We start from the raw sequence: 13,838 nt of genomic DNA, 5'->3' as shown, positions 1-13,838 counted from the left end.
AGCCTTGCTCTAGACCCTGGGTGCCCCAATCTCACAAAGTTTACAATTTCAACATCAGAGCACCTAATAACTCTAAAATGTCTCTTAAACTTTTTCCATTAGAATCCTTATTCTTCTCAACATACTCGGGAACATTATATGTAAAATAATATTACATTTCCTGTCCTCCCTCTCTTTAAATTTATTAATTGCACATGCAACTTTTTCCGTTACAATACTGTTAATCGTGTCCTTTAATGCATCTGCCTTTTTATACGCCCGAAGGGACGTATTATGTTATGACGCTGGTGTCCGTCTGTCCGTTTGCAATTTCGTGTCCGCTCTGTAACTCTTGAACCCCTTGAAGGATTTCAAGGAAACTTAACACAAATGTTCACCACACCCAGACGACGTGCAGAGCGCATGTTCCGGATGTCTCGCTTCAAGGTCAAGGTCACACTTAGGAGTCAAACGTCATATCAGTTTGTTTCGTGTCCGCTCTGTAACTCTTGAACCCCTTGAAGGATTTCAAAGAAACTTGACACAAATGTTCACCACACCAAGACGACATGCAGAGCGCATGTTCCGGATGACTTGCTTCAAGGTCAAGGTCACACTTAGGGGTCAAAATTCATATCTGTTTGTTTCATGTCCGCTCTGTAACTCTTGAACCCCTTGAAGGATTTCAAAGACACTTGACACAAATGTTCACCACACCAAGACGACGTGCAGAGCGCATGTTCCGGATGACTTGCTTCAAGGTCAAGGTCACACTTAGGGGTCAAAAGTCATATCAGTTTGTTTCGTGTCCGCTCTGTAACTCTTGAACTGCTGGAAGGATTTCAAAGGAACTTGGCAGAAATGTTCACCACATTGCAACGATGTGCAGAGCGTATGTTCCGGATGACTCGCTTCAAGGTCAAGGTCACACTTAAGGGTCAAAGGTCATATATGACTTTGCTTTGTGTATATTGCTCTGCATTGCAGTGCTCTTGTTTTTATTTGGCAGATCTCTTTTTTGTACTTAAAATAAATTTTTTTGAATTACTTCCCTTTTATGTTACTATAAATAGCTTATTTTGAAACTTTTTTATTATTTGCCGTAGGGAAAAACCGAGACCACTTTTCTGTGGTACAACATGGATGGTACCTCCAATTTTAAGGTGTATTTTTACATACCTGTACCTGATAAGGATTTTTTGTAGACTTTGAATTATTTTTTTGTGGACTTAGATTTTTTTTTGAAGTTTTCCTTTTGTTTTTCCAGTCCTTTGGGGCTTCAACAGTCAAGTTCTCCCATCCTATGATGTAAGCCTTTGGGCGTATATTGCCCCGCTTGGCGGCGCTCTTGTTCTCACATTCAATTATCTTAACATTTTGTTTGCTTAAAGCCGACCCAAACTCTGCTAGTTTTGGCAAAACCCTGGTACAGCCATCACAATTAAATGGCAAGTTCTTAGTTGGTTCATGCTTCAAGGCTTCATACAACTTAACAGATATATGACTACAGTCAAGGCAGAACCAGTAATTACAAATCTGGCAGTTCATCAACTTTTGAGTTTTTTTAACACAACTTCACACTGTGCACAACTTTTGTTATTTGGCGTAATGGATGCCATTGTAACAGAAATTTAGTTGCTTTATGATGGTTTATCGTTTGATCTGTCACCAATACTAAATTTTATCACTAATATCAAGTCTAATGCAGAGGATTAGGGTAGATAACAAAAACACTATTGCATATTCTCAATTTTTGGTCCACCATCACCGAAACCGGAATAGCAAAGAACTGAATATTACACATGTTCGTTTTAATGCATTTGCAATAGCGTGCGAGTGGTGAAATTTCACATAACAAGGTGGAACATAGTTTTCAGCAATTGTTTATCTCAAAGAGCTATAAAAAATAAATTTTACACTTCTTTGTTTATCTTTATTTCTTTACAAATGGCATTCATTTTCAAAGGGAGACAACTTTTTCTCGACGATTACTTAAAATAATGAGTTAATGTTGCAAGAGAGGTTTTGGTTTCTCAAAGTAATATTTTGTGTTAGGCCTATCTTTCCTCTTTAATTTAATTCTTTCCTCTTCAAGTCTATTAATTCCAGTCTTAAACTGTTTATACACATATTCCCTTTCAAATGCATTGACAATTGCACATATTAAGCCAGTGGTGTATGGTTGCAGCCGGTATGCCAGCTAGTTCTCGAGTCTCGAACACTTCGTGGAAAAGTGCCATTACAAAACACAGGCACCAGTATCGGACCTGGGACAAAGAATAATTATGGCCTTGTTTTTCATCCTAAATGAGTTCAAAATGAAATATATGTAAAGAAATACGAGCCCCCTACAAAAGATACATATGTAGACATATGTATCTTTTGTAGGGGGCTCATATTTCATTATCTACATATTTTTCATTTTGAACTCATTTAGGATGAAAAACAAGGCCATATTCTTTGTCCCAGGTCCGATACTGGTGCCTGTGTTACAAACGGGCTTTGGAATTTAGAGTCTCCAAATTCTCCGAGGCTTTTCAATATTCGCGTGATTCTAGTACAGTTATGAACTGACCTGAAAAACACAATCACAATTTCAAGTTTGGGTGGTAGTCATTTGAAAAGAAGTAAAACTATGTTAAAGGTGTAACGTAGTACTTGGCCTGAAGTTTGTCTTTAAACGCAACAACATTATGACAGTTCTAACATTTTTATTTTTTACGATGAGCAATGCACAATTACTTATAAATTTTCAGTCTAATTTCACAGATATTATCAATGTTCAATTAGCCTTTTAAAACAGTTCTGTTAACAACTCTTTAAACACAAGTTCTTAATTATAAATGTACTTCAGCCTAACTTTTTAACAATGATAATTGAGTTTTAGCGGGACGACAATGTCCCTTGCCCGTCACCTGGGCAGCTCCCTCGACCACAGAATATATTGAGTATATATGTGACAGAAAAACATTGCAGACACATTGTTCAACATCAGTTGACAATTTTTGTATGACTGTTAATTAATGAAAAGTACAGTTTTTCATCTATAATTTTTAAAATCTAAAACTTCTGAAAGAAATACCGGAAATAAAATATAAAAAACACCTAACCATTACACTACAAATTGACTAAACCACACATTCTAGGCAAAAAAAAAATCTCTAGATGATCCATAAAAAGTGAATACTCTGGAAGTGACTGGTTGAACAAAGTTATAGACATAAGATTTTTCCAAGATAATAACAAAACAAAACAAATTGTGCACAAGGTAGTAAACCATTGCAACGCTTTTGATTCTTCTTGCATTTTAACTATTATTTGATTTTCATTTTCACCCAGTTTATCATTTTTCAGTATCATATATAAATTCTATGCCAAACGTGGTAGAATTGAACATGTTGAAAAGTTTCAGTCAAACCATGGGCGAGTAGCTTAAGTGCATATCAATTATTTGACACATGTATGATTTTAATGGGTGTCTTTTTGAGAACAACTGCGGTGAACAAGTACGTTTCTTACATATTTCCAATATGTTTGTTAGTATCACTATGATGGAAGGTTCATTTGTATATCTAAATAAGAAAAGAAATATTAAAGCCGTTTATTAATTTGAATTTACAGGCCCGTGTGCAGGATTTTTTGCTGGGGAGGGGGGGGGGGGGGGGCAACCTGGGGGGGGGGGGGGGTTCTGGAGGGGTATCCCCTCCCTATGTCGAAATTTTTTTAATATGGTACATGAAAAGATGCATTTTCCTGCTACCTGAAACACCTTTAAGGATGCATGAATGTATTATATATTTAAGGAAAAGTATACTTTTTAATCATTTCATCAGGCTTTTTTCAATGTATGTATGATATTGTACAGTCACAGTGTACGGACTTCATTTTTCTGTATGATACCCAGGTCTCAGTGTATTGGCTCTGATATCTACCAATTCAATATAGCTACCAGTAATAAAGCTAGTGGTTTGAAAATCTACTTTATTTATCGTGTAATTTCACTAAAAAGAAAGTTATCAAAAACTGCTAAATGACATGATTTGTAGAAAAATTAGTTACCAAGTTCACAAATAAGTATTAATAATAAAATAAATAAAAACACAAAAATATTTTTTGAACTTTTTCTTCATTTCTTGTGTTCTAAGCAAATATAATGAAAAACTACCCACTACCCAATCAAGTACCGCGTTTAAAAGGCAAGCGATCAATGAAGCATGTACAAATAAACTTTTACCTGTAACATGCCTGGGGCTAATTTCCACTACCGGGCACGGTTTTATGGCTCTTGAGCCTGTGTATTGTGGTCAAATCAAGCCAATTGCGCTGGTGTATAAATTTGTTAATTAGTAAGTAGTAAGTAAGTAAAGACTTTATTTAATGAGACTACACATTTGGTTTCCCAATCTTCCATGTGGGGCTCAACATATACTCAGTTCCAAAAGAAAGTGTGCACTTTTTAAGTTTAAATATTTCAAAAAATTCCCCGACGTTTTTGTTTCATTTTTTCATACACTAACTCTCAGGTATAACTCAAAATCTAAAATGCACATCAATTTGTTTACGAACTGATTTAAATTTTGGTACCAAACATTATAAGTTTTCATGAAAATAACCGAGAAAAAATAACAGGAAACTACGTGCACTCTTTCTTTTGGAACTGAGTGTATATACATATAAACAACAGAGCATTACACAAAGTTACAATACAAACAAGAAAATTCATTGATGCAAGCATCAAAGAAGCCGCCAAGTGTTGTGTCTGAAGTACATTTTTTGCAATATGAGAAATCACCTAATTATTAGTTTGGTTAGTCTGACTGATTAGAAATTACCAACATTAGCACATAATACAATATATGTTAAAAGCATGAAAAATAAGCATGATAGAAAAGTATTACCATGCAATACAAATCCTCTACCTGCAATGACATTGACATTGCGAGTAGGTGGTCCCTTTACATACAAAATTAAAGCAATTTCACCAACTATGGTCAGCACCTGTGAAAAGTTCTTATATACAGGAGTATGTGTATGAAGTTTCACAGAAATGCAGTTTGTTGGAAAATGAGGAAATGTTGAAAGATAATTATTTCAAAGTTGTGGTTCACAGAAACCATTATTTTTATTATCATATAATGTAATGAGTGTTTTCTTTTTACTGATGAAGTTTCATGGTCCTTAGTCACCTACATTATAGATTTCAGAATGCAGATTATACAGTTTCCGTTGCCAAAACAACCAAAAATTTTGTCCAAGAAAAGAATGATATAACATGAATAATCTCTATATTGCCCCTATTCACAAAGCAAATGTCATGAATCTTTCTTATATACTTTTGAATATCATAGAATTCATTTTTTTTGACCAACGGTAAACTTGATTCAAATCTAATATTAAAAGAAATTAAGCAAGCATAATAACCCACTGCCAAAGTGTAGAAAATGTTTTAATGAAAATCTTTATTTAAGTTAGACAGGAATGGACAGATACAAAAACAAACTATCTATAAAAGTAAAAAAGAAAAGAAAAAAGAAACAAGTAACAAGATATAATACAATCCAAGCAACTGACTAGTCATATAAAATTAATGAAAATATAAATTCAACAAGGAAATCTATTTGAATATCACTGATGCTTTGATAAGTTATGGTCCCGTGGCTTTTGATATTTCGATCAAACCACATTTTAAAGAAGTATTAACTTGTGACTGACAAATTCAGCCAAATGACGGCCCTTTATTGCACACCTTAATTGACAGTGAATATCTGTAAACAATAATTATTCTATATCTATTTTATCTATCCAATCGCGAACGTTCATTTGCAACACGTGACCGTACAATATATTACGGTATATGTATGCACGTGTGTACAAAAATCCTGTATTTTCTGTATTTGGACGCACGCGCGTACAAAAAATCCTGTATTTTCTGTATTTGGACGGTTCAACAGTCCCATGTTAAATATACGATAAAGCCCGAAACGCGTGAAAATGTTCCGGATGTAAATCGGATGAAGTAGACGCTCTATGTACAGAGTTTGATTATGCGTCTTGAAATCTGGATTTATTTTGAGTTTTTTGTTTACAGGTTATAATGCAGTAATTCGGTCCAAAATGTGCTTCCGTGGTGTAGTCGAAAGAAGTCCCTAATAAATAGATCCTAATTTTTCCATTTTTCGCGCATTTGCGCGTAAATCGGAGGCCAAATGGGCATTATTTCATTCTTGGAATGAATTTTACATAAAATAGGACACGTTTCATGCTAATACTGGCATGTTTTCGAGTTGTTTACTTGAAAACGAAAGTAGGGTGTTTATTCTGCGGACCGCTTTCTGAAATGCGGCAATATGAGGGTACCTGACTTCAGTTGACTTGCATTTCACTGCATACTATTCAACACCCCTTTTTCTTTTCGTTTTCTTGAAGCAAATGTATGGATATCTTGTGGAAAATACGTTAACGATGGAGTGAAAATCTAGAAACTGTAACAAAATTGGTCATGAAGTAGTTGAATTTTATATGAAACAGATTTTTTTTGGTTTTTGTTTACAACACACAAAACGATTCAAGACATTACAATGCTATCTGATTTAGATATTTAAACGTTCGTTAATAATCAAAAATTTAAAAATACAGTGAGACAGATCATCAGATGTTGGAATATTTGAAAAGTCGCTAAAAGAAGCCGTTCCGGACGAAACCTAGTCTGGCTACCGACTAGATAATCTTTAGTTGTTTTAGAAAAAAATAATTCTGTGAAAAATTCTGACTTCATCAGTCCTGGCTCTGATTCGTATGTTTTGAGAAGACAAGGGACATAATTATACAAAATTTGAATAGTTTCAGGAGTTATCTCCTTTGAACAAAACATACGGTCTGAACACAGACTAGACAAAACCTAGAAATTGGAAGATTTAACGGATAAGAAACAAAATGGAGAAGATAATGAATGGCAGCGGACGGGCGGTCAGCATCCAAAACATGTCTGCTGTCTAATTCAGTTTTCATCGGATTTTCATCAAACTTGCTGACAATGTCTGTGGGCATAACATCTCGGCCAATTTCGATAATCAGCCAAATTATACCAGGCACTCTTTGATAATAGTCCTTGAATTACTCGAAAAACGGGGAATTTAGCCTTGTCCGCTCTCTTAAGTCGAACAGTTTTCATTCGATCTTCACCAAACTTGCTGACAATGTTTGCGGGCATAATATCTCAGCCAAGTATTATTACCATCCAAATCGCCAAATGGCTGTTATAGGGAGGTTGCACCATATACCTTTTTAATAATGATACACAGAAAAAAAACAACATTCAATGAATAACATATATTTCGTATGAAGTGAAATAAATAAAGAATAAAAAGGTTATTTAAGGCCTAACATTGTTCTGTATAATATATATTTGCACTCAAACCAAGCTTGGAAAAACTAGAAAAGGCAGGAATACAATATTCAGTGAAACATTTTTAATTTAAACTATTATTATAGTAAGATAAAATAGATATAGAATAAAAAGGTTATTTAACATTGTACTGTACAATACGAGATATATTTGGACTAGCGGCTCGTCCAATATGGTTTTCTCAGCTGGGTACGAGTCCAAATATATCTCCGTATTGTACAGAACAATGTTAAATAGCCTAATAGTATATGACACATAAGCAAAAAAAAAAAGTCAAAGGTAAGAATCAAGATGTGTTTATAAAATATTTAGAAATATTCTGACAAGTTGTACATGTGGTCACAATTGATGCTTCAAAGTTAAGGTAACCATAACAATCACTGTAATCAACAAAGAAAATAAGACAAAAGATTAAAAATAAGTTAACATATATATGCTTATTGATTCCTTTATTTAATTTGTTAATACGTTTTTTTCCCAAGGAATTTTATGCAGGCAAGGTGTAATTTTCCGTATTTTTATTTTTTAATATTCTCTTCGAAGTTTACTGAAAGGTTATTGTAAAATGCATGAACGCTCCCTTGTCCGCAATTCACGCGTTGCAGTATGGTATATCTGCGGTGTGTTCTATTTATAGAAAATTAGATAGATAAGTAGGTCATGCTAAGGTCAGAAATAGAAAACTTGACTTACAGAGTAACCTCCCTTATCAATAAATCGGATCAACATTTTGACGAAATTGTAAATAAAAAAATATTTTCTGCTCTACAAATAAGGAAAGGAAAGACAGATAACATTGTTTTATATCACATAATAAGTTGCATTACATACATTTCTTATGTTCTCTTTTTGCCATTTTTTTTTTTGTTTATTCACTAAAATCTATCGTGCTATATCGACGGTCCTTTTACAAACTATTCACTGTGTTCAGTTTATCATTCCGAAACTATTCATTACCATCTTTACAGGGTCCAAAATAAATGTGTATCCCATATACTCGACACCGCCTCCTGGCGGCGTCGAATAAGAATGGTACATATGTAAAAGTATTGTAGAAACTGAATAAGAAATGTGGCATTGTTAACATAATTTAAAGATTGTCATACTCAAATAAAATCAAGTTTAACACAAAGCAAAATATATTTTTGTTGGAAATGAACATGTAGATTATAATTGCATTATTCACATATGAGAAGAGAATTTCCACTTAACGTATGAAGCTTGGAATTCCTTAAGTGTTTCAGACTTTCGTATATTAAGTGGAATATCATTCCACAGTTTGGGACCTGAGTACACCAATGATTTACGAAAGAGTTCTTTCTTCGGTTTTGGAACGACTATTTCAGAGTTATTTACAGATCTCAAGTTATGATGATGCCTTTCATTAATATTTCGAAATTTATCTTTCATATACTCAGGAAAGGAGTAAGCATTGATGGATTTGAACATCACTGTTGCCTTTTTATATTGAAGTCTCTCATCAATTTTTATCAGATGGAGTATCATAGCTTTTATCTAGAATTATTCTTGCTGCTCTTGTTTGAAATTTGATTAGATTTGTGGTCAACTCATTGTTGCAGTTGCCCCAAATTGTACAACAATAGTCCAAATGTGGTAAAATATAGGCATTATAGAATAACTTCCTTGTGTGAATTTCAAGATACTGTTTGATTCTCAGCAGTAAATATATTTGAGAGTAACATGTTTTAAGTACTTTTTCAACTTGAGTCTTCCAGTTTAGATTATCATCCACATAAACACCTAACAATTTTTCAGTTTTAGAAAATTCAATGGCTTGATTTAAAGTTCAAATATAAATCTGAATTGCTAGTTAAGTCTGTGCTTGAGGGGCCCATAGTAATAAAAGTCGTAACTAGCCAGTCAGCTGGGGGGAGGGGGCCCGGCCCCCCGCCTGGACACGTGCCTGATTTAGGACCTAAGTACCGTAAAATGGCCCCTTTTAGAGCTGATGACAGAATGGATAATTTGCCACTTACCGTTTAAAATTTTGGTATCTGCCTTTCCAGTTGGCTGCTCTTTTTATTTTCCCAGTTTCTTCTTCATTCATAAAAAAGCCGTAGAAATCAAGCGTCATTAGAAATGATGTCAGAAATCGTTGACGTATCTCACCATCATCAGATCAAGTCATGTCAAGTGATGTCAAGTCAAGTCAAGTCAAGTCAAGTCAATCAATTTATTTAAAAAGTCGATGCAAATATAAAAAATAACCGACTTAGGGTCAGATATAATACTGAAATATTAAAAAGCGATATTAAAAAATACAAAAACAAAAAAAAACATGAGCCGCGCCTTGAGAAAACCAGCATAGTGCGCGGATGCGCAGGCTTGTCCGGATCCATGCTTGTAGCAAACGCACTATGTTGGTTTTCTCAAGGCGCGGCTCATATGTTGTTACATTATGATAGACCCGTTGTGAGTCTTCCGATTGGTAAGACCACACTAAGAATGTTTTCTTTTTTTAAAAGAAATGCATTAACTTTGATTATCAAAGGCGGAAAATCGGACCCGTTTTGGTACTTCCAGTATTTTACAGAGAACAGAATGACACATCATATCGATATTAAACTTTTACTTATCCAACATTTTTATTTATTCAGTGGAAACTTTTTTGTAAGTCTTTTGTTTTAAGTATAAGAAGATAAAGCTGTGGTCTTCCGTGATGAAAATGATCTGTTTATACTGTGAATCAAAACAAGAAAAGTTGTTCTCAATACGGATGGAAAGAATAATGAGAACACGTAAATCGATCAACGCTATACAGTCCATGGAATACAGGGCCGGATCCAGAAATTTTTGACTGGGGTGGGGGGTGGGCACCAGTCTTGAATGAAGACATCATCGACAAGGCGCAAGGTATTGGAGGGGGTGCCTTTGCCCATGTTAGGTAGGGGTCAGGGGCGGGTCAGGGGGACTCCCCCTGGATTTTTTTTGAAATATTGGCATAAAATGGTGGCCTATGGTGCATTTTAGGTCTAAATTGTGAGGTATTGGAGGGGTACGATACTCCCCTCTTGATTGGGAGGTCAGGGGGCTCTCCCCCTGAAAAAATTTGAAATACAGGTATGAAACGGTGGTCTCTGGTACATTTTTGGGTCTAAATTTTGAGAAAAAATGTTCCTTTGCCAAAATAGTAGGGTGCATTTTTGATGAGTATAAGTCACTTCTCGGCCAACTGGGGGGCACGGGCCCCTCGGCTGGGCCCTGGAACCGGGCCTGGAATATGCCCAGGGAAAGCAAAAATACTACAAAATCTCTTTCCTTCTCACACCAAGGTGATAATTAGGATCTTACTGAGGGCATATGATTGATAGCAATTAGCTTGATTATAAAGTCAGCACCACTGCAACTATACTAATTAATCTTATGTTATCACATTATTTGTACAGGCTGACTTTCATTCTGTGTATGTATCAATAACCCAATGGCAACATCTCTCATGTCACAAATAGCTCAAATTCAGACTTCTTTTTCAAGATAATTCAGCATAAATAAGAACGAATTATAAGTAGGTTCAGATTGACCGAAAAGGCTTAAGGTACGTAGCAGGGTACACTTTCGAATTTTGGCCCCCGTCAATATTTGTTATAAATAGAACTTCGTGATTTTGGATGTCTGTAAATTAAGGTGAGAGATAATGATTATTAATTCTTTAGAAAATTTATACTGCCGATACATGTAAAATTCTGATGTCAGTTGGAAAACTAACTGCTGGTAGCTTTGTATGATCAATGAGACACCTTTTCGCGGAAAAATTCAAATCACGGAAGGGTTCTGTGCTTGTTGACTGATACTCAGGAACATTTTCGTTATTTTGTGGAAAAAAACGAGCTGGATGGGCCCCCATTCCGTTCATGTCCTGACGTTTAGTAAGGACTATTAAATTGAGAAATGCAATAAAATTGGACATTGTTCTTGAAGCGGGATCATTGTAGGCTGTTCAAAAGGTGCAAAATTGATGATTTTGGCATGCTATTTTTCATGGATTGTGTAAACCTTTCGTTTTGATAACTTTCTTTATTCTTGTATGAGAATCCTGATCTTGCCATTAATTAAAAGCACAAAACATGCACGCAATTTATAAAATGGCCACCCTAATTTTGCTCATAGGGGAAGTGCAATATTGCGATTCGCTACAGTTAAGACCGTCCGTGCCCAAAATTTTCGCATCTAAGTGTACCCTGCTACCTAATAAATTTTGTTTCACCTAAATACTGGTGACTTATGATTACTTTTTGGATGGTCAGCAGTTTTCACGGTATGCTGTCACGTGACGTGGTGTACGACAAGAAAAAGAAAGATGGGAAGAAAACATTGCTATTGGTACATTCAAACAACCAATCTGAATGTGAGATTATGTTATAACCAGTCAAGATATGAAACAGCTGATTAGATGTGTTCGAGCGCAATTTTAAAACTCGAAAGCATTTTAAAACTGTCATTTACTATATATATTGCTATATTTCTCCCCCTCCCCCAAAAAAATAAATAAACAATTACAAAAAAACTTAGGCTATATCAGATACCATTTGTAGGTTTCTTTAAAGGGAGTGTTATCAAATTATTGAATATGGAATACAGTTCGTTTTTGTAAACATCATGTTTTTAAACTTTAAAGACTGCGTTTTGTAGCTAACCTTAACTCAGGGTTTCATATTTTAATATGTCTTGAATAAGAAAAACGTGAGCTCAAACTAAAACAAAACATAATCAAAGAGTAGAAAGGTGATTTTGCAAGTAGAGAAAATTTGGTTTGAAAACGTGTAAACACGTATGACCTAGTAGATCTAATCGAACTGTAGCAAGTTCCAAAAATTATAACTGATTTACCTGCTTGCTTATCTGTTTAAAATAGTCCAGGCTGGTTTCAGGTGTGTAAAACATTAGGCCTATGTGTAATTATTTTAAAAAAATCACTGCTCTGACGTCACAATTATTACGTCATGGCGTGAAACGACATAGCGGCGCGCTGGAAAAGAAACCGATTGAAAACGGTCAAGTATTTAATGAATGTCGTCGAGGATGTATAATCTAAAAATCCTTGGTAGCGTGTTAGAATCGAAATAATATATCTTGAATCAATCATTGTTTATCGTTAAGATACGTTTTATTATCATCAGTGCGGCCCTGATATTTCCTTGATCTTCCAACAATGTTATACATACGAACACACTTATGAATAAAATCTTGTTATTTCTTAACAAATAAGGAAAGAATAACAACACCAGGCAAACATATATTACCATAAGAAAAAGTGCCGATTATACGCACACAGTAAATGTTTTGTCGCAATACATCGGCATTTGTATTGCATGAAAAACCTGCACAGGATTTTAATTCTTGAAAAATACAGTCTCAATTCTACAGTCACCAGGAGATGTCACTAAACAAACACATTTTATAAAGTCTGATTTTTAAACAGAATAGTTTCAAAAACTTGAAGTATTGCAATTTTCCGCTCTTGAAAATAAATTTGCCATTCCATAAGTGAGTATTACTTTTCTTTATGATTTTATTTACAAACAAACCACACAGTTTTACAATACGTCTGGCCAATGAAAATCAAAGATTTAAAACCAATGCAGAAATTTGTTGGGTACTTTTATCTGGGGAACACATTTTCTAAAACAGAAGTTTTAGTGTTTCAGTCAGCGAGGCGCAGAAAGGGAATCAAAATAGTAAAAATAATAATAAACAAATTTAAATGAAAATAATATATAAATTTTAATGATAAACTATGCGATAAAACAGTTATAATATGTAGTGCTCGTGTGTTACGAGGATATATCAGAGTTAGGGGTACATCTCGTTATTTTTCTCTTCACATATCTGTCTCGGCCTACCGGCCTCGACGATATGTGCAGAGAAAAATACCCTCGATGTACCCCTAGCTCTGATATATCCTGGTAACACACTCTCACACATACTATAACTATTACTTATATCACGAGGGCCCTCGTGATATAATTCCTTCGCATCTGAACTCCAAACAATGATTTATTCAACGACAAATCACTGGATGAGATAGAATCTATGTTATTTCTTAAACAAATAAGGAAAAGAAGGAACAACACCATGTGCAGAAATATATTACCATAGTAAAATGGCCGACTTGCTACGCACCTGTAAATGTGTTTGTGCGCAAAGACATGGCATTTGTATTGCATGAAAAACCCGTGCACATTTTTAATTCTTGAAAAATTACAGTCTCATTCTGATGTCAGCCATGTGTGTCTAATAAAACGTTAAAACACATCCTTTCATAGCATGGATTTGTCTGGATTTTGTAAGACAGTATTTTATCAGTTTCTGAAAAATCTTTGAAGAAATTGTAAGTTGTTTTTCTTTCGCTTCTTGAAAATAAATTGCCATATAACCGATACGGGTAGCAGTATTTACTGTGTTCCGTTTGGACAATCGTGACTTTTTATTTAAT

This window comes from Mercenaria mercenaria, chromosome 3 (assembly GCF_021730395.1).
Source record: "Mercenaria mercenaria strain notata chromosome 3, MADL_Memer_1, whole genome shotgun sequence".
NCBI classification, from domain to species: Eukaryota; Metazoa; Mollusca; class Bivalvia; order Venerida; family Veneridae; genus Mercenaria; species Mercenaria mercenaria.
The sequence above is the reverse complement of the archived record's forward strand: the minus strand, read 5'-3'. Positions refer to the sequence as shown.